Source organism: Mandrillus leucophaeus, unplaced genomic scaffold (genome assembly GCF_000951045.1).
Source record: "Mandrillus leucophaeus isolate KB7577 unplaced genomic scaffold, Mleu.le_1.0 Scaffold172, whole genome shotgun sequence".
In the NCBI taxonomy this organism is placed as follows: domain Eukaryota; kingdom Metazoa; phylum Chordata; class Mammalia; order Primates; family Cercopithecidae; genus Mandrillus; species Mandrillus leucophaeus.
Window position 1 is genome coordinate 4,576,135 of NW_012101721.1, and position 19,637 is coordinate 4,595,771.

Consider the following 19,637-nt stretch of genomic DNA (forward strand, 5'->3'; position numbering starts at 1 on the left):
AAAAGTAGGGATAGGGGGTGTCTCCTTTCCAATAGCCTCATCATTGTGATCATGAAGAAGAGAAAATACGCAGATACCAACTATCACAACCAAGCTAGGGGAAAAGAATGGTGAGCAAAATTGAAGCATGCGAAATAGACGGAAGGAGGCAAACAGCCAGGCAGTGCCAAGAAGCCTTCAGGCAGACGGCCGGGCCTTACCCCTGGGTTGGGATTCAGACAGGACTCCAGCCTCCGCACTGGGGACTTACAAGGGCAAACCCCTCACTCAGGGGTGCTAAGAGGGACACAAGGGTATCAGCAAGGACAGGATCCAGGCACCAATACTGAGGGCACAAGGAAGGGCTGGGCTAGATGGCACCGCATTGTGGTGGCCAGTCGTAAGGCCAGAGAATGAAGTTAGTATGGGTTGCATCCTTAGCTCTGTCACTCATTACCTCCATGACCTTGGGAAAGTCACTACTTCTCTAGGCTTCAGTTTTCTCATCTGTAAACTGAGGATAGTAATGTGTACCTTAGAGAACTGCTGGGAGAATTAAATTAACTATCACATGCTTAGCACAGTGTCTGGCACGTAGCAAACACTCAAAAAATGATAGCCATTATTATCACAAAAATCAGTAGAAGCCGGTTGAATCAGAAAAAGGACACAACGAAAGAAGCATATTATCCAGATTAGCATTGAGAGCAAATTGATTTTTAATCACACACAGTTGAGTTTGAGCGCTTTAAATTCCTCCTGCCCCAGGCCAAGATTAGTCATAGCACCTGGGAGCAGAGCTGAGTCCAGAGGTGATCAAGTGGCCCCAGCTGAGGACAAAGGGGGCTAGCAAAGGCTGAGAGCTAGGTAGGGCCTGACAATAGCTTAGCCATCTTTGGGTAGGTTATAGGATAGCATCTGGAAAAGGGATATCACTTGCTCTCACTTTTGTCCAAGAGCATATCTAAAAAGACATATTACACTTTAAGAACTTTCTAATAATTAGAATTACTTTAAATGTAGAGCAGGTGGCACTGGAAAGGGGTAAGCTCAGTTTTATAGAAATGTTCCAGCAAGGATGGCTATGTGGAGGTTCTAACAGGAGAAATCTGAGTTAGAAGTGGCACTGGTTGACCTCTAAGGTACCACGCTCTGTTGGAATTGTGCCACCTTTTGAGCAAAAACCTAAGAAATTTCCAGCAAAGTTTCAGGGCTTAAACCTGCTGTGGTAGGTTTTGGTACCCTTGAGAGAATCACCTTTTCCAGGGGTTAATAGAGACGGTGGCCCTTCTGCAGGGCTGTCAGCTTCCCAGTCACATTGTGTTGCTTCTGATCTTTGCGAAAAAATGAGATAGCGGTGGTGGTGCTGGGAATGGAGTGAGGGTGAGGGTGGGGGAGGAGGTGGCAAGAGAAGAGGAAGTGGGGAAAAAAATAGATGCACTTTGAAGCCTGCAATTAGTTTGTACCATGCTATTTCCATAAAGTAGACCTCACACTTGAGATCTGAAAGGTAATCATCGGAGATATCAGAGCCTGACTATAAATAGCCAAGCTCCTGGGCTTATGGCTGCACCCTGGGGAGAGGGGCTAGCAGGGAGGTGTCCTGCTGGGGCTCTGGGGGTCAGGGCCACACTCCCTCGACTCATCCTTATTAATGCCAACTCCCAGTACAACAGAGCATCTTGATAGCTATTTATGCCCCGATCACCTGTAATTGCTGCACTCATCACAGGAAAGCATGCTGCAGGAAGAATAACTTCACTAGACAAAGCTGTTGTATCCACCCAGTGGTTATAATCAAAAAGGTGTAATCACAGGTTCCTCCTGGGAGCTGCCATGAGATCCTCCCTCTGGCATCTCCCTCATTCTAGGATCTGTTTGTCCAGGCTGCTCTTCAGGTAGCTGCTCTCAGCTTCCTCCTTGTAAATCAGACCGTTCATCTCTCTGCCATGTCAGAAGGCCTGAGGAGGGACCAGGCCAGGCTGGTTTGCAAACAGAAGCTTGGGAATCTCCAAACACACGCCCCTTGGAACAGGCTCATAATCTGATGGCATCTGTGATCTGCAGCTCGAGCCAAGACTCCATGCTCTGGGCTTCCTTGCACCAGCTCAGTGGTTTTCTCATCTGTGCATGTACATTTATGTGCATGCATGCATGTGGGATGGGGCATGTCTGGGTGAGTACATGTTCAGGTGCACCTAGCACAGTCTCCGGGCTCCACTGATAGTGTATCTCACACATACTACGTGCAATTATCTGTCAAATGCTACAAATGTTGCAATGAATAAAACACATTTTAAAGTATGGCGTTTTGTCATTACATGGTTTCTTGATGAACCGAGACTTAAAGAAAAACCACTTTGATGTGGGAGATTTCAAAGTATTTTTAGCATTAGAAAGAAGGAAAACATTGGTAACCACTGCTTTACTAAGCAAAAATCCACATGAAGCCATTACAATGGGGCTATTTTTATGCTGTGCACATTTCAGAAACTTAATATAAAGATTAAACTTGCAGCTTGCACAATTAACAAATACAATGTGTAAAGAGAACCTTACGCTGTTCCTGAGTCTCACTCTATCTTTGACCGTACCTCTCTCCAGTGCCCTGCACAGGGCCAGGCACGTAGGATATATCAGTCAGAACTTGTTGGCATGTTCCTTCCCTGAGCGTCTGCCCATATTAGATCCCTAGATCATCTCTAACTTAAGTTTTTCTGATTCTTGTAAACACTGGAAGCCACCCAGGTAAGATCAAGTGGGGTTCAGCAAGAACAAAATTATGCCCCAAGCTCCTTGACCTTAGGAGCATTTCAGTGGTCTCAATAGTTTGATGAAGGAGGTGGAAATGTTATGGGATGGGTCTAGCTTAGGTCCCCTTCCTATGAGTCACCCCTCTACTGGAGGGTATATTGCAAAGTGTATGGGCTTTGGAGCAGAAAAATATGCAGGCCCATCCAGGCTCCATCCGTTACTAGCAGCAATTAACCTGAGGCAAATCACTTAGCCTTCATTTACTTGTCTACAAAACACAGTTACTGCAGGCTAGACACGTATGTACTTATTAATGTAAATTCACTTCCCTTCTCCCATATTGTTTGTCCAAAATTTGGCGGCGTTTTTTGTATTCCTAATTTTTGGGCAGCAGGCATAGTCCTTACCCTGAAGACAGGTGTGATGTAACCGGGCGAGTGATATATGCAGGGCCAGCTTCATGGGTGTGTAGTCACTCCATGTCCTGTGTTCAGAAGGGCTCTGTCCTTGGTTTAAGGCACTGCTGTTACTGTTTTGAAATTTTGCTTGAAACTTTCAAGAAAAGGACCCCTTTAATTTTGCACTAGGATCTGCAAATTATGTAGCCAGTCTTGGATATATCCATGCACAACACCCTTTAAGAACATACATGCAATTGACTTGTCAGCATGGCCCAAAGACATGCCAGAATGCCAATGGAATACAACGGTAAGGAGAGGTTTCCTGGAACTGATCAGAAGAGGAAGACGATGACTGATAGAACTCAAAAACAGTGAGGAATTCAAAAGCACATGTCTGAGCATGTTCCAACCCAACAAAGAATAGGGCCCTTCTGCTCCAGGCTTTCCTGGATCCAGAGAACTACTGGGCGGTCTAAGCAAGCTGCCACCAAAACCTGCCCCTATTTTCACAGGTTAAGTTTGCTCTCCTGAAATGGCTGAAAATTTTGATTTGAGGAAGTGGCCTCCCTGGCTTCATTCCAAGCCCTAAAGGCTCTGCAATACCTCATCTGACTTTTTGATTTATCTAAAATTGTCGAAATTGATTAAATATATGTTTTCTGCTCCTTTCCACCTGACATGTCCACTTCTACCCGCCCCTTTTACCCAGGCTGTTTCCACATTAGGAATGTGTCTCTTTTCCTCCTGTTCATGTTTCAATCCTGGCATTGTTTCTTCCTAGCTGTGTGACTTTGACTGAGTCACTCAACCTCTCTGTGCCTCAGTTTCCTTATGTAAAAATGGGGATAATAATAGAGCTGAACTCATAGGTTGTTGTGCGAATTTAAAAAGTTAATGCATATAAAGCGGTTGGAATCATGCCTAGCACAGAAAAGTCTCAACAAATGTTGTAATTGTTATTATCAGCTTTTATCTCTACACAGCCCCATCTAACCTATCATCAAGCCCTGTAGTTTCTATTGCTGAAAACACTCTCACCTGTGCCCCAGATGCTCCATCCTCACTTCCATCATTTTACTGCAGGCCCCTGTCTCCTCTCTCTTGAATTCTGCTGCAGCTTCCAAACTGAATCCCAGGTTCCAATCCTCATCCTCCCCACAATGGCTAGCACACTCTTGGCATGCAGTGGGTGTTCAATATATGTTGAATGAATCGGTTAGTGAATGAATGAGGAATGAAGGACAGCAGTAGAGTGGAAGTTCTAAAGGGCACACCTGGCCACCTCTGTTCTGCTGAAACTCCTCAATGCTCAGAATAACACCCAACCTCTTTAAGGTCTTCTTGCTTTGGCCTCTTCTCAGTTCTTAAGCTTCCCCTTTCACTATTAACCTCTCTGTGCTCACGCCCCAGCTCCCCAGCTCCAGCATTGTGCCTGCTGGTTACCTTTCTCAGAACTGCTTTCTCTCCTTGACCTTTGCTCATCTGCTACTCTCTCTACTGCTTCCCCAATGCTATCCTATTCCCACATCTGGCCATCTCCTGCTCACCTCCCGTAACTGAGCTTAGATGTTCCCTCCTGAATACCCAAGGCTGTATCAAGTATCTCTGCTACACATCCCAAAGCACATGTTTCCCTTGTTCATTTTCTTTTCTTTTTTTGAGACGGAGTCTTGCTCTGTTGCCCAGGCTGGAGTACAGTGGTATGATCATAGTTCACTGCAGCCTTGACCTCCAGGACTCCAACCATCCTCCCACTTCAGCTTTCCAAGCAGCTGGGCCTACAGGTGTGTGCCACCACACACAGCCAATTTTAATTTTATTTAAAAATAGAAACAAGGTCTTACTATGTTTCCCAGGCTGGTCTTGAATTCCTGGGTTCAAGCCATCCTCCTTCTTCAGCCTCCCAAAGTGCTGGGATGACAGATGTGAGCCACCGCACCCAGCTGTGTTTCCCTTTTCCTTGTCAGTCTCTTCTACTAGAATTGAAACTCCTCCATGGTCAAGACTAGGCCTTACTCATTTCCCTATTTTCAGTACCTATCACAGTTCCTGACATAGAATGGACATTTAATAAATGATGATTTGTCAAATGAATGTTGCCCTGTAATTCCTTTCTTTCCACTTCTGCCATTCCTCTGGATTGTAAGGAAATCAAGGGTGGGAGCCTCGGTTTATTCTTATTGGCTTGTGTATCCCCAGGGTCTAGCACAATGCCAGACCCACCGTAGGCATGTAATGCATATTTATAAAATACATTAATAACTTTTAGTTGTTTAAATTTAAGTCTATCAATCTATACATATTTATCATGTGCCTTTCACAGGCAAGATATCCTATTAGCATAAATTGCCAGAAAAGACACAATGACAGGCGGAGGGAGAGGAAATTCCAGGCTGAGAAGACAGCATGGAGACAGATGGTGAGCTATTAAAGAACATGGAGACTTTGGGGGATGGTGGAAGGCAGTTAGGGTTGGGGAGTATCATAGTGAGACATAAGATTGAAAGGTTTGGACTCGAATCCATAAGCAATAGGGAGCCATTGCAGGTTCTTGAGGATGGGATAGACAAGGAACAGCCCGGGTTTCAGAATAACAACCCCAGGAGTAGAGGAAATCATGGATTAAGGTGGCATGGGATCTGAGGCAAGGAGACTAGGCAGAGGCCACAGCAGCAGTGACAGGACAGACAATGTGAAAGTAGGGAAGGAGAGAGGTGGACTTGAAGGTGACCGCTGACTCCAGGAAGCAAGTAGGGATGGTGAGTCTGAAGATGACTGGGTTTTAACCTTGGGGAGTAAGAGGATAGCAACACTGTCACTTTGGAGGAAGAGCAAGTTGATGGGGGAAAGTTTGAATGTGCTGCTGGGGAACAGGTAATGAGCTAGCTCTTGGATGCTTTGGGGTGAGGGCTGAGCAGTCCCTGGAGTATTGCGTGGCAGGCAGCTGGAAACCAAGGCTCCGGAGGAGAGACAGGGTCAGCGGGGCTGCAGAGAGCAGTGAAATGTAGGCCCCTCATCTAGTACTACATCTCCAGGAAGGGGTGCAGTGAAGGATGTCGGGGCTGGAAGGGGAAGCAGACAAACTGAAGGCTGCTCAGCTGCAGCCTTTCAGGGTAATGTTCACAAAATGTAATCGTTAGTGAACAGTGTTGGAAAACACCAAACTACAAAACCTGACATTTCTGAATAGCAGGCAGGGGCTCCCACAATCAGGCGGGGCACCTGTGCCGCTTCCTTCAGAACCTAATTGAAATGCGACGTGGAAGGCGCTTCCACCCAGGCAGGAGCAGGATGCTGTGGAGGAGCTGAGGGGGATTGCAAATGCCCTCCTGTCCAAGCGTCCTGCTGTCCTGGGTGCACAGGGGCTGTGGAAGGAGGGGTGGGGAGAATAGGAAGGGTTTAGTGGGGCTGCGGGATCCCCCCCACCCCCAAAACATAGCACATAAAGAGGTAAGAAAGCCAAAGATTTCTGTCAATTGAGAAAGCTTCTGCAGCAACGGAGATGTCAGCTCAGGAGCCAAACTGCCATTTCTGCTTTAATTGGAGCCTCTCCGTGAAGGTTGGGGAAGCGATGAGAGAAGCGTGGTAGAGAGAGGGCGAGGGAGAGAGAAAGAGTCAGAAACAGAGAAAGAGCTAAAGAGAGACACAGCAGCACAAGAAAAAGAGACAGCAAGAGATCTTCTGCAGAAGGAACAACCCTCACACAGTTCCCAGGCAGCATCTTGAAGCTTCTGCTATGGGTCAGGTTGCTGGTTAGATCACACAAGGAGGCCACATGTGTGGGGCGGCCCCTCCACGTGGGTGCACAGGCTCTGTACCAGGCGAGAAATGAGAAGGGGAGGGGTCTGAAGTGTATTAATATTCTCTTCCTTCTTTATCATTTATTAAAAAGGTAAAAAAAAAATCCTTTTTCATTTTTTCTCCAGTGCCCTGACTACCTGTGAAGCCCACATAGTTCTTGCTGCATGAGGGAAGCTCAGCCCACGGAAAGCCAGGGCATATAGAGATCTAATAAAACCTAAGCCTCTGCAGCTTCCTCAGCTTTGCAGGTAACCGATGGAGCAGGGGTGAGGCCTTTCCTGCCTCCACCCTGCCCAGACCCCTTAACCCTGAGCTTTCCTGAAAAACTGAGAGATGCATCAGAGGCAGAGCCTGAAAGGAAAGAAATTAAATGAGGTGACAAGAAGAAAAGAAGCCATGTGTGTGTGCATGTGAGTGCCTCAGTGTGTGCATGTATGTGACAGAGAGAGAGATCACAGATTAGAGATTATGTAAGGAAGAGTGGAGAGGAGAAGGGGAAATAGAGATAAGGAATAAGATATAGACAGTGGGAAAAGGGCACACAAAGTCAGCATTTGAGCATAGCTAACATTTGCTTCTTGTGCCTGGTCTCCTAAATATCCACAGACTTATTAAAATAGAGTTTGAGAAAAGCCTTTAGGAATCATAAGTTCAACCTTCATTTTACAGATGTAAAACCTGAGGCCTCGATGCTCAGGGAAGCTAAGAACCTGTCTTGCAGTTAAAGAACTTGTAGGCAAAGGTTAGGATTTGAACCTGGATGTCTTAGCTTTCGTGTTGGTGCCCTGAGAGCCTAGCACAGTAATTTCTGTGGTTTGGTCTTGTGGATGTGCTATTATAACTACCACTGAGTACTTACCATGTGCCAAGCACTGCCTAGATGCTTCACATATGTTACCTCATCTAATCTTCACAACAAACTTAAGAGATAGGTAGGATTGTTTTCCACATTTCAGAGTTGAGGAAAAGGCACAGAGAGGTCAAGTAGATTGCACAAGGTAGCAAAGCGGGTAAAAAGGAACTGGGATGGAAAGCAAGACAATCTGATTCAAGTGCTTATTTTTACCCACTTTGCTAAGCCAACTCTCAATAACAGGGTAACAGGTGGGTAAAAAAGTCCATGCAATTATTCTAATCAAAAGGCAGAAGATAGACCATTCTCTTTCCAGAATGCCAAAGCCTCTGAACTATGAAGACAAAGAGAATTTCTCATGGCTCCCCTGATGTCTCCTGGTTCATGTGCTTCACCCAAGATTACAGGTCCTCACTAATATTCAGTCGGGAGACTGGTCCATGTCCTCACCTCTCAATAGCACTGTTGTTGAGCCAGGCTTCATCCAGAGTATGAGCTGCTTTCATGAACGCACTGAAAAGCATGGACTGAGCATCTACCCTGGGGCAGGCCCTGTGGTAGTCACAGGGGACACGGTCCTCATCAAGTTGACCCAGCAAAGAGCTTTCCCTCAACAATCTCTTAGTCTCTTAGGGGAGCTAATACTTATACACAAATAACTGTATGACAAACCAGAGAGTCATAAGTAACACCAATAAATATCCTGAGAGACTGCTAAGAGGCCTTGGGGTGGGGCACCTGGGAGGACTTCATGCAGGAGATGAGCATCAACTTGGTTATCAAGGAGTCAACAGAATTTGGCTGTGCAAAGGTGGGAAGGAGATAAAATGGCATTCTCAGTAGGAGAAATGCTTGTGCAAAGGCTCAAAATTAAAAAAAAAAAAACGTATGGACAGTCCCCAACTTACAATGATCTGACTTAACCATTTTTCATCTTTATGATGGTGTGAAAGTGTCATGCATTCAGTAGAAACCATACTTTAAATGTGGAATCTTTATCTTTTGTATTTATTTTAATATTTTACTTTTATTTTTATAAAATGAGCTTTATGTTAGAAGATTTTGCCAAACTGTAGGCTAATGTAAGTGTCACGTTTCAGGTAGGCTAGGCTAAGCTATGATGTTCAATAGGTTAGGTGCATTAGATGCATTTTTGACTTAATAGTATTTTCACTTTACAAGGGGCTTATTGGGATTTCACTCCATTCTAAGTGTAGGAGCATCTGTAGAAGGATCTCAAAGGGCTTCCAAGGATGGGCGGAACTTCCTTGGAAGGGGACACCCAGAACCACAGTGCATTTTCCATTTCGTCCCAGTAAGATGACCTTTCAGTTCCAGCCCTGCACGAACAGGCCATTGAGAGGCACGCTGTGCTCAGAAAGGCCAGCATTTTATTCAGTGTATGTCGAGCCCTGCATGCGCACTACCTCCTGCAAACCTCACAGCCACCCTATGCAATAAGTACAGTCATTATCTTCGTTTTACAGGCAAGAAGATGGAAGCCAGAAAGGTTAAACAGCTTACTGCAGACAGATGGCCAGTAAGGGGTGAGGCTGGGGCTCAACCCCAGGCGACCTGACAACAGAGCCCACACTTGAGACCATTGTGTCATTTTGCCACCTGTGTGGCCTTTGGAAACTGGCTCTTGGAAAGCAGGCACTTAGGAGGGCTGCTCTTTTCAGTCCTCACCTGGAAATGAGATTGAAACTAAATTATAGCAAAGACGAAGGGGCCACGGGCTCCCCACTGGGTTGGGAAACCTGGGATTCTGCACCTTCTGCAGGAAGCTGTGAAGTCTGTATGTGTGTTAATAACACTTTGTTCCTAAAGATTTCTAGGGACTATAGAGTGCTCGTTCCAGCAAACTAAACATGCTTAAGGTGCAGATAATCTGTAGAGCTCTAGTTACACATACATAAGTGTTGATCAGCAGAAAGCCTGTGTTCATTTCTAAACCATGTCTAACATCTTAGCACTCCATTGTGAATATCTAATATATAAATTCCACCATGGGGTTTCAATCCTACAGTACCTCTCGGTCTTTCTCCTTTCCCTCTCTCCTCCCTCCCCTTTCCACTCTCTCTTCTTCCTCTCCTCCTTCTTCCTTCTTTTCCTCTGCTGCCTTCCTCTCGTTCTGAGTTGCTAGGGAATCACTCCAAAGTCCCAACAGCATTTACACAGGAAATTCGCATCTCTAGACTTCAGAACCCATTCCAGAACTGAACTCAGGGGCCCAGGATTCCCACAGCTCAAGGACTTGCTGACCATCCAAGACCATGTCCTGTTTCTTTTCTGCATCTTATTGGCTTAAAAGGAAAGAGAAGGTATTGAGGGGTGGCCAATGCCTTAGGCTTGAGGATAAAGTGGTCAATTTATGTTCTTCCATGTGAGCCATTTCACGTGCCTGCCAGAGACAAGATCTGGGGCAGAATGAGGCTGGACGATGACTCATCCCAGCTCACAGTGTTTCTAGGAGGGAAGCTGCTTGTCTTGAGGCCCAGCTGCCTCAACCTGGCACCTGCAGCCTGGAGCTGCTCCCTCCTTGCTGACCCCAGCAGCAGCAGCAGCAGTACCAGCACTAGAAGCGCCTGTGCCCCCTCACCCCACCCCACCTCCCCTCCCCCACCACCTGGGCAGCAGCAGCTCTCTTCAGTAACTCCTTTCCCACCCGGCCAGTCTCCACCAGGACTGCAGTTGATGAAATCTGGGAGCTATTTTGAAATTTCCCTTTTTTAAAAAAAGTCCAAACTGATTAGTTGATAATTACATGTTGGAACATCTGCTCTGATTTGTTTTATTCTTTCTATTTTGGAAAATTGGAATACACTGAAGTTTTGCCTTCTGGAATTGCCGGCCTGGCTCTTGGAGTGTGAGCAGCCCTCCTGCTTGGCAGCACCTGGCTGGGCCCACAGCCCAGCTCCCAGGGAAAAGCACAACTCTGCTGCCTGCCATGGCCGCACGTCCTACCTCCCCACCCCAACCCTGGCCTGGCAAGGGTTACAAAACCTCACTCTTCGTTGTGACACTAGGAGCCTCCATTTGCCCCACCTGCCTCCAAAGCTTGGGGGTCCAAGAGGAGCACAGACTCAGCAGAGCCTGGAGCTGGATTGAGGTGAGGTGTGACGAAGCTCAGTAGGGTGCTCCTGTAACACCCTGGGCAGCAGTGGGTTACCTTTCTGTTTTTTTCTGGAAGTATCTAGACGCTCCCTGCCTCCTTCGGAAGAGGGCAGGCCCATCCTTCCTAACACATGCTTGCTATTGTTTAGAGGCTGGGGCTTGCTCAGGTTTGCTTATAGCAGAATCCTGGCATTGAAAACCATCACGTCTCCAGACTCCAAGTGGTTGCCATTTGGAGGTGAGTGACTGCTCAGAGCCTGAGAAGGATTCAGCAGGGTTGAGGACTTGCATGCTTACGGTCATCTCTTCACCAATTAGCATTTCTAGACTGCATATGCAGTACTAGGGGCTTGGCATGAGAGGAAGGGGAAGGGCCATGAAGGTGAATCCAAAACAGACTGTACCCTCAAGGCAATCATGGCTGTCTCTCTCCAATCCCTTCTCCATCTTGCAGCCAGAATGATCTTTAAAATCTAAAACACAACTATGATTATGTTACTCATTTACTTTTGAACCCTTCAATGGCTCCCTATTGCCTTTATGATAAAGTCCAAAGTCTTTTACTTGGCAGGCACGACTCTCCTAGGTCTGAGCCTGATTCCCCAGCCAGCTTCACCTTCCTCAGTCTTCATCCCATCTCAGACTCCATGATCCAGCTACACTGCCTCATTTGTAGTGCTCTGGAAGGTGCCTGTCCTTTCTTGCTCATGTTGCCTTCACACATGCTATTCCTTTCGCCTGGACTACTCCTCTTTCCTCTTCTCTTTGTTCCTTCACCTGGATCACTCCTACTTATCTCAAGTCTTCACCTAGACGGAAATTTCTCTAGCATCTTCCTCAATCTTTCCAAACTTCTAAGGGTTAGGTGCCCTACCCATGTGCTCTTGTAGCATTCTGAATTTCCCCCATGATATGCATCATACTTCACTGATACTGCCTGATTACCCATCCATCCTCCTGTCCAGATCAAAAGCCAATGGAGGACAGATACTACACTTTCATTATTGTACAATCTCAGGCAACTAGTGCAGTGTCTTAACATATGATGGGGCCCTATAAATACGGTTGGCCCTCCATGTGCAGGTTCCACATCCACAGATTCAACCAGCAGAATAAAAAATATTCAGAAATAAAACAATAACAAAAAATGATACACCAATAAAAATACAGTTTAACAACTATTTATGTAGCATTTACATTATACTAGGTAATCTAAAAATTATTTAAAGTACATGGGAGGATATGTGTAGGTTACATGTAAATAATCTGTGATTTTAAATCAGGGACTTGAGACTCTGTAGATTTTAGTATTTGTGGGGTATGGGGAGTGGTTTTGGGACCAATCCCTAGTGGATACCAAGGGGCAACTGTAATTGTTGGGGATAAGTAAAAGATTGAGTGAATGAATGAACAGATGAAGAAATGTTCAACTTATTAAGGTGATGACATTTCCACAAATAATATAATACTGGGAAATATTATGATATATTAGACAGGGTAGGTTATATTATGCTGCAGTAATAAGCAGCTCCCAAATTCCAGTGTCACATAAAAACCAAAGTTTTATTTCTTGCTCTCATTCTATTTCTACCATGGGCCAGCAGAAATATTCTGCTCTATAGTATTCTCATTTAAGAATTCCAGCCCTAGGAAGACCCCATCTTTGTGTTTCCATGATTGCTGATGCAGGAGAAAGAGGACACAATAAATCTTGCACTGGCTTTTAAAGTTTCCACTCTGAAGTGACACAAACAATTTCTGCTCTTATTTTATTGTTCAAAGAAAGTCACATGACCACACAGAACTTCAAAGGGGCCAGGGAAGTACAATCTGACCCCATGTCCGGAAGGAACACTGGAAATATTTATCAGCATTCATGCTCTTCACAGAAAATCTGCGAAGAAAAGTCCATTTCCAACTGAAAATGTCTGGTAAAGGATTTAAGAACAAGGTAGCATTTGACTTGGACTTTGAAGGATGAGCAGGCTTTTTAGGCCACCTAGTTCAGTTTGCTGAGCTTTGATTCTTGATCCTGGGAATGCGTATAGCTTTCTTCATTTTCACTTCCTACCCCTATAGCTGGAAAATTTCCTAGGCTCCCTGTTCCAATAATTATTCAAATAAATAAAACGAAGTTCCATCTCTCAAGGAGTTTGTGGTTTAGTAGACAGGATAAGTTTTGAATGTGTACAAATATTCTTAAAACATTCATGAATGTGATATGCACAATGAAAGTAGAGCAAAGCAGGAAAAATTCCACTTGGAGACATTGAATGCTACTACTTGGAGACGGGCAGCATTTTGAGTAAGGCAGAGCTAGGGCCAACAGTGGAGAGGGGCTTCGGGTAGAGGAATCAACATGGACAAAACCATGGGAGTGGGCATTTGCAAAGCCAACTAACTGGAAGAAATACCCTCCAGGCTGGCCAATGTCCTAAACGCCGGGGCAGTGGGGCAGTGGGACAAAATGGGAAACCTCCTGAAATTGAGGACCTTCAGAAAGGAGGGGCACAGAATAAGAGAACAGCATTGTTTTCTTCTCACTAAACCCTTCTGTGAAGGTTCAGCCCTAAGAGCCACCACTAATGTGCAGCAATCTTTGGGTGGCCTCTAGGAGGTTGCCTCTGCTTTTCATATCTCACAATGAACCTAAAAGATTTGCAAAGTGTGCAGCCTCCTCTGCCCCATCTGTCCCCCACTTCACTCACAGCGCATATAGATTTGCAATCTTGGTGGCTACTTCCTCCTTTTCAATAAAAAGCAGACAATTCTAGGAAAGGTCTGGAGATCCTGAAGACCCTGGATTCTGTAAGAAAGCCTGATCTGGGATATTGCCTCCATCCCTGGAGATGTTCCCCAGCCCCATGGGACTCAGGGCCACCATTTGCTGGGGCCCAGGGACAAGCATAGCCAGTCCTGACCATCTACTCTGCCTGGACCTCCTTCATTGACCTTGTCCCATTATTCTTATGACTTGGTCATTTTCAGATCAATCTAGCCTCAGAATAATATGTCAGCTATTATGGTGGGAATGACAACGATGAGGAATATGACGATGTTTATTGTTAGTTTTCATTTTGTCAGATTTTGCTTTGTTTTGTTTTGTTTGTTCAAATTGCTGTTGCTGGGGACTTATTTCCTGAAGCCAAAGTTTCCTGCCTCTCACTTGCTTCACACTTTGACTCATTTATTTTTCCTATTTCCCCAAAGACCTTTTGACACTGTGAAAAGTGTTTTACTTAGATACAATCCTGGTCTTTTACCTTGTGTTTCTTCCGTTTCTCCCTTCTTGCTTTTTATTAATAAATCATAAAGAAAGTGTTTCCAGGCAAACATCACTAAGTAATAAAACCTGGGGTGGAGGGCAGAATGGAGCAGAGAAGTAGAGGCTGGGGAGCCACAGGAAAGCCTTTCCTGAGCAGCGCGCTGCATGCAGGTGTGAGAGAAGCCACGCGAGAAGAGCCCCACGCAGCGTGGCTTCATGGGGCCAGGAGACCTCCTTCACACCAGCTGGGAGATCTCACCTGCTGGGAGATGGGCTAGACTTTGCAATTTTGCAATGCTCTGCTCATGTAGATGAAATCACAGGCTCCTGGATGTCAGTGCTAGAAGAAAGCGTGCAGATCCTCTCCTCCAGCTTTTACAGATGAGGACACTGGGGTTAATGACTTAGCCTAGATAAGTCTGTTGGAAGCAGAAGCTGGATCAGAATCCAAGTCCAGGGCTTTCCAACACAGATTTTAGTGTTCCTTTGAGGCATGAAGTGATGAACCCCGAGAGCTCACCCCAAGCTCTCTTCTCACATGTCTCACTTTCCCTGGGGGCCACTGTCACCAACACTCTGACAACTCCAGGTCTCCCTTCTTGCCTCAATTCTAGACTCACAGGTGCATTTAATGAATTGCAAGACATTTCGACCCGAATGACTCACAGGCACCTCAAGCTCTTTCTTTAATCTCCTAGTAGTTAACACTGTTAAAACTCAGTAACTAAACTGTAAAATCTCAGATTTCTTTAAACTGTTCTCTTTTCCCCAGCAACCACATTCTACATTGAAAGCTCTCTCAAAGCCACCCTTCCATCTCTCAGTTCCCGGTTTCCATTGCCAGTTCTGCATTCCAGGCCTTCTCATTCCTCTGCTACCCTGCTTGTGTCTCTGCCTTCAGGCTCTACCCTCTCCAAGCCGCCTTTCAAATTCTACCAAAGACATTTTCCTACAACTCAAGCCAGATCATGTTCTTCCTATGGCTAAAAACTTAATCACCCCCATGAAGGCAGATCAGGCTTGGAGGAAAGAGGCTGGGGGATATAGAAGAAAACCACTAGCACAGGGTCTGCGCCTGGGCTCTCAACTAGTGTTTGATGAATGACTGAATCTGTAATGAGAGCACAGGAGGGCTGTACAAAGAAATGGAAAAATCGTGGCCTTGCAAACATTTTCCAGCCCTGCCACGTACAGTGTGACTGCAGGCAAATACTGAGCCACTTGGAAATGCAGATTCTTAAAAGAAGGTGACACTTAATACCACTCAACTTAGCTTACGGATTGTCATGAGGATCAATGAGAAAAAGGTGAGGAAAGCTGTTTAGGGCGTAGAACAACATGCAAAGAGAAACTATTGTTATACCCATTTTGGAAAGAGTCTGAGGACACTCATGGCCGGATTCAATGGCAAGTGCAGTCCTGGACAAGTCACTTCTCCTTTCAAGATTTGGAATGACATCTATAGAATGACAATGTGGGACCAAAATATCTCAAACCCCATCCTGTGCTGACTTCCTTGGATTTTATGTTCGGATCCAAGGCTCCTATGTGTCCTCAAGGAGGCTTGCTTATTAGCTGTTGCAGTCGGCTCCAAGAGCTGGGGCCCTGATCCCATCTCTGGATTTAGCCTCACTTCCTGGGCTCCTGCTTTCAGCTACTAATAAAGAATGAGAGCTCAGATTTAAATCTCATTCTTTCCTTCTTCCATCACATGTGACACAAGTTTCCATCAACCAACCTAAGTGGTTAACTTAAAAAAAAAAATAAGATGGGAAAAATTATAATTAAAGAGCAAATTGGACCTCGTTCTGAAAAATGCCTTAATTATCCCCCAAGGCTGGCTCTGGTACACATGCATCAAAGGGCCCAGCAACCCCAGATCAAAGCTTGGAGCTGGGTGTTGTGGCCAACTCCTCACTTGTTTCCATAGCAGTTGTGTTCAAAGGAACAAAAGCTCTGAGTCCACAGCCGGGAAAAACTCTGGAAACCTCCAGCCTGATTCTCTGGGGCTCCTCCAGTCACCTCCTAGGGAGCAAAGAGTAAACTTCAGCAGGGAAGATCCTCGGGGAAATTAGGCTTCCTCCTTTCCCTGGAAAAGGTTTGGGCCAAGAGGATTTGAGATGGAGAATGGGAATACAAGCCAGGGTTACCCTAGGGATTCTGAAATTGGGGGTATAAACCCCAAGCATTCAGATCAAGCAAACAAATCAAATGCATAAATGCAAGTAATTCACACTGACAAATTGGGTGCCTATGAAACTACAAGTCACCGCTCTTTGTGACCGTTGCATTCTATATGGTGAAGGCTGCTAGTTCCTGCTCACAAATCTTTAATCACTCCCTACTGCTTCCAGAAAGAAGTTTGACCCCTCATTCTGGCCTTGGAGGGCTCTCACAACTTGCCCACTACAGACATTTCCATCTTTCTTTTCCACAGTCCCTGCATTCCAGACAAATCGTTTAATTCACATTCTCTACTGATTTCCCGTGCTTTTAGAAATTCCCAGGTTCTCCACACTCACTTTTTGTGATCCTACTTTCTTGTGTATTCTTTTTCCATTAGTCAAAATCCTCCCTGTCCACAGGTAACTCTGTGTTTCTCATATAGAGAAACATGAATGAATAAACTCATTCATTTATTCAGCACACTTTCAGGGGGTTTCTCTCATGGGTAAGACCCCATTCAATGGCCTTTGAACACAAAGAGGAGTAAGAATGTCCCCTACAGTAGAAGAGTTCACACTCTAGTGCAGGAGATAGACATGCATTCAGTAGCCACATTAAAGTATAAAGGCCAGGTACAGTAGCTCACTCTGGTAATCCCAGCACTTTGGAGGGCCAAGGTGGGCAGATCACGAGGTCAGGAGTTTAAGACCAGCCTGACCAATATGGTGAAACCCCGTCTCCACTAAAAATACAAAAATTAGCCAGGCATGGTGGCGTACAGCTGTAGTCCCAGTTACTTGGGAGGCTGAGGCAGGAGAATCGCTTGAACCCGGGAGGTGGAGGTTGTGGTGAGCTGAGATTCAACAGAGCAAGACTCTGTCTCAAAAAAAAAAAAAAAAAGAAAAGAAAAAAGAAAAAAAAGTATGAAAAATACTATCTCCAGGGCTGTCAGGCAATATGTGAGTCACAAAAGTAATTTAAAATTTTCTAGTAGCTACTTTTTAAAAAGTATAAAGAAACAGATAAAAAATATATTTTATTTTATTCAGTAAATCCAAAATGTTATCATTTTAACACATGGCACTAGATATATTTCAAGCACACAAGCGCCACATGTGGTTAGCGGATACTATATCAAAATGGCACAGATCTTGCCAGGGAAGTAATGCATTTACTCTAGGGAGTTGGGAAAGCTTCGTAGGGACTTGGTGTATGAGTGAGTTTCATCTGGTGGAGAAAGGATGGAATGCTTTCCAGTCAAAGGGAAGAGTCTGTAGAAAAGGCAGAGAGGAGGAAAGAGCATGGCATGTCCCTAGGTGTGTGGGGAGGGAGCAGGCAGGACACACTCTAAGGAGTGACTAGAGGTGAGCTTGGAAAGGAGGCCTCGTGTGTCCTCCAGTGGAATGTGCAGAACTCACGCAACCTGCTCTGTGGTTGAAGAAGATGATATTGGCACCTAGGCTAAGCATGGGCTGGAGGTAAGAAGGACTCCAGGGACTAGGCAGGGGGCTCTTGCCTAGATTATTGCTATTGCCTCCTAATTTGTCTCCTTGCTTCTGTGCCTAATTCATTGTGGTCTATTTTCAATACCACAGTCTGAGAGGTATGGCTAAGACGTAAATTCGATGCCGCTTCTCTGCTTACACCCTCAGGATGTCTGTCTCACTCACAGTAAAAGCTATGGTTTTTGGAGTAGCCCACGGTGGCAGACAGGGGTGGACATTATGTGCCTGCCTACCCCCATTACCTCTACAACATCATTTCCCCTTTATTTCCCCCCATTTACACTGGTGTTCTGTTAGTTTTCAAACACGGCAGACATATTCCCTCTTCAGGGCCTTTGCACTCACTTGCTGTTCCCTCTGTCTGAAACGCTCCTCACCTGGATCCTGCACGGCTCACTCCCTCGCAGGCCCCACATCTTTCTCAAATGTCACTTTCTTCATAAGACTTTCTTTGGCCACTTTGTCTAAACTGCTATTTCCTCTTTTTGGCTTTATTTTTCTCCTTAGCCCTTAGCACTGGCTAACATACTGAATGTTACTTATGTGTCTTGTTTCTTACCCAGTAGAGTTTAATATCCAAGAGGAAAGGGTTTTTCTTTGTTGTAATCACTGCTGTTTCCAGCACCATGTCTGGTATGTGGTAGGCAATCAATGTACCTTGGTGGAATGAATGAATAATGAATGGATAGAGACAGGCAGGCCCAAGGTGTCAAGTGAGCTGTGGGAAGGGGCATCTAAGCCACTTTGTGTGGAGGGGAGGAGGGCCTGAAAGGTTTCCTGGCAGAGGAAACACCTGAGACGTAAGAGTTCAAATTGGCTATGAGAAGAGAAGATGGTAGGGAGGGCGTAACAAGCAGAAGGGACAGCAACAGCCAAGACAAGGAGGAAAGAAACAGCACGGCACATGAAACCGCACACAGCTTGGTTTGCTGGAGTTAAAAGTGCATGCTAGGGAGGGGCGGAAGACGAGGCTGGAGAAGTAGGCTGGGGCTAGATCACAGAGAGCTGTAGCCAGTCATTCCATGGCAGGGGGCTTTGACTGGAAATAGTTCCATACCTGCCATACCTGGGACTAGTTCATTCTTGTATTTGTCCAGAGATCACACATGGGAAAGACAGAGCAAAGCCAAGACCATCAATTGAGGAGGTTATTGTGGAAGGCCAGGGATGAGACAATGAGAGCCCAGGCCGGAGTGGTGGTAGTGGAAATAGAGAAGAAATGGGAGAATTGGGAGAAGGATAAAATTGGCAAGATTTGGCAATTGACTGGTGTAGGAGAAACTTGCATCTCTGGTTTAGGTGCTGGTCCTGCCAAGTGAAACAGCAAAACGAGAGTGGGAATGAGTTCGAGAAGAAAGGTTGTAACATGAGACATTTCCATGAATATATCCAGGACATGCTCAGCCATATTAGTCTCAAACCGGGGCCAGTGATGCTGGCTAAAGAAATATTTTGGGAATCAGTAGCAGGTAGATGATAAGAGGAGCCTGTGTGAGTCAAATATAAGGGACAGGCACCCAAAGCAGCCTGTGATGGCTTAGGCAGTGAGTGGGGAAGAGAAGTAGAATAATAGTGTAGAGAAATTTACATCACCGTGAGGGACACAGTGTGGAACATGCCATCCAAAAGGCTAAGGAGAGATGGAGGGTTAGGGCAGGAAAGCAAGAATTAGCAGAAAGGTCAAAATCTGATAAATGAGCAAATCTGGTACAAAAAATATGTCAAGGAGGGTGGTTTAAGTCTGGGACCATGAGCAGCAAATAGGGTGAAGCCTGAGGGAGAATATAGTAGCCTAA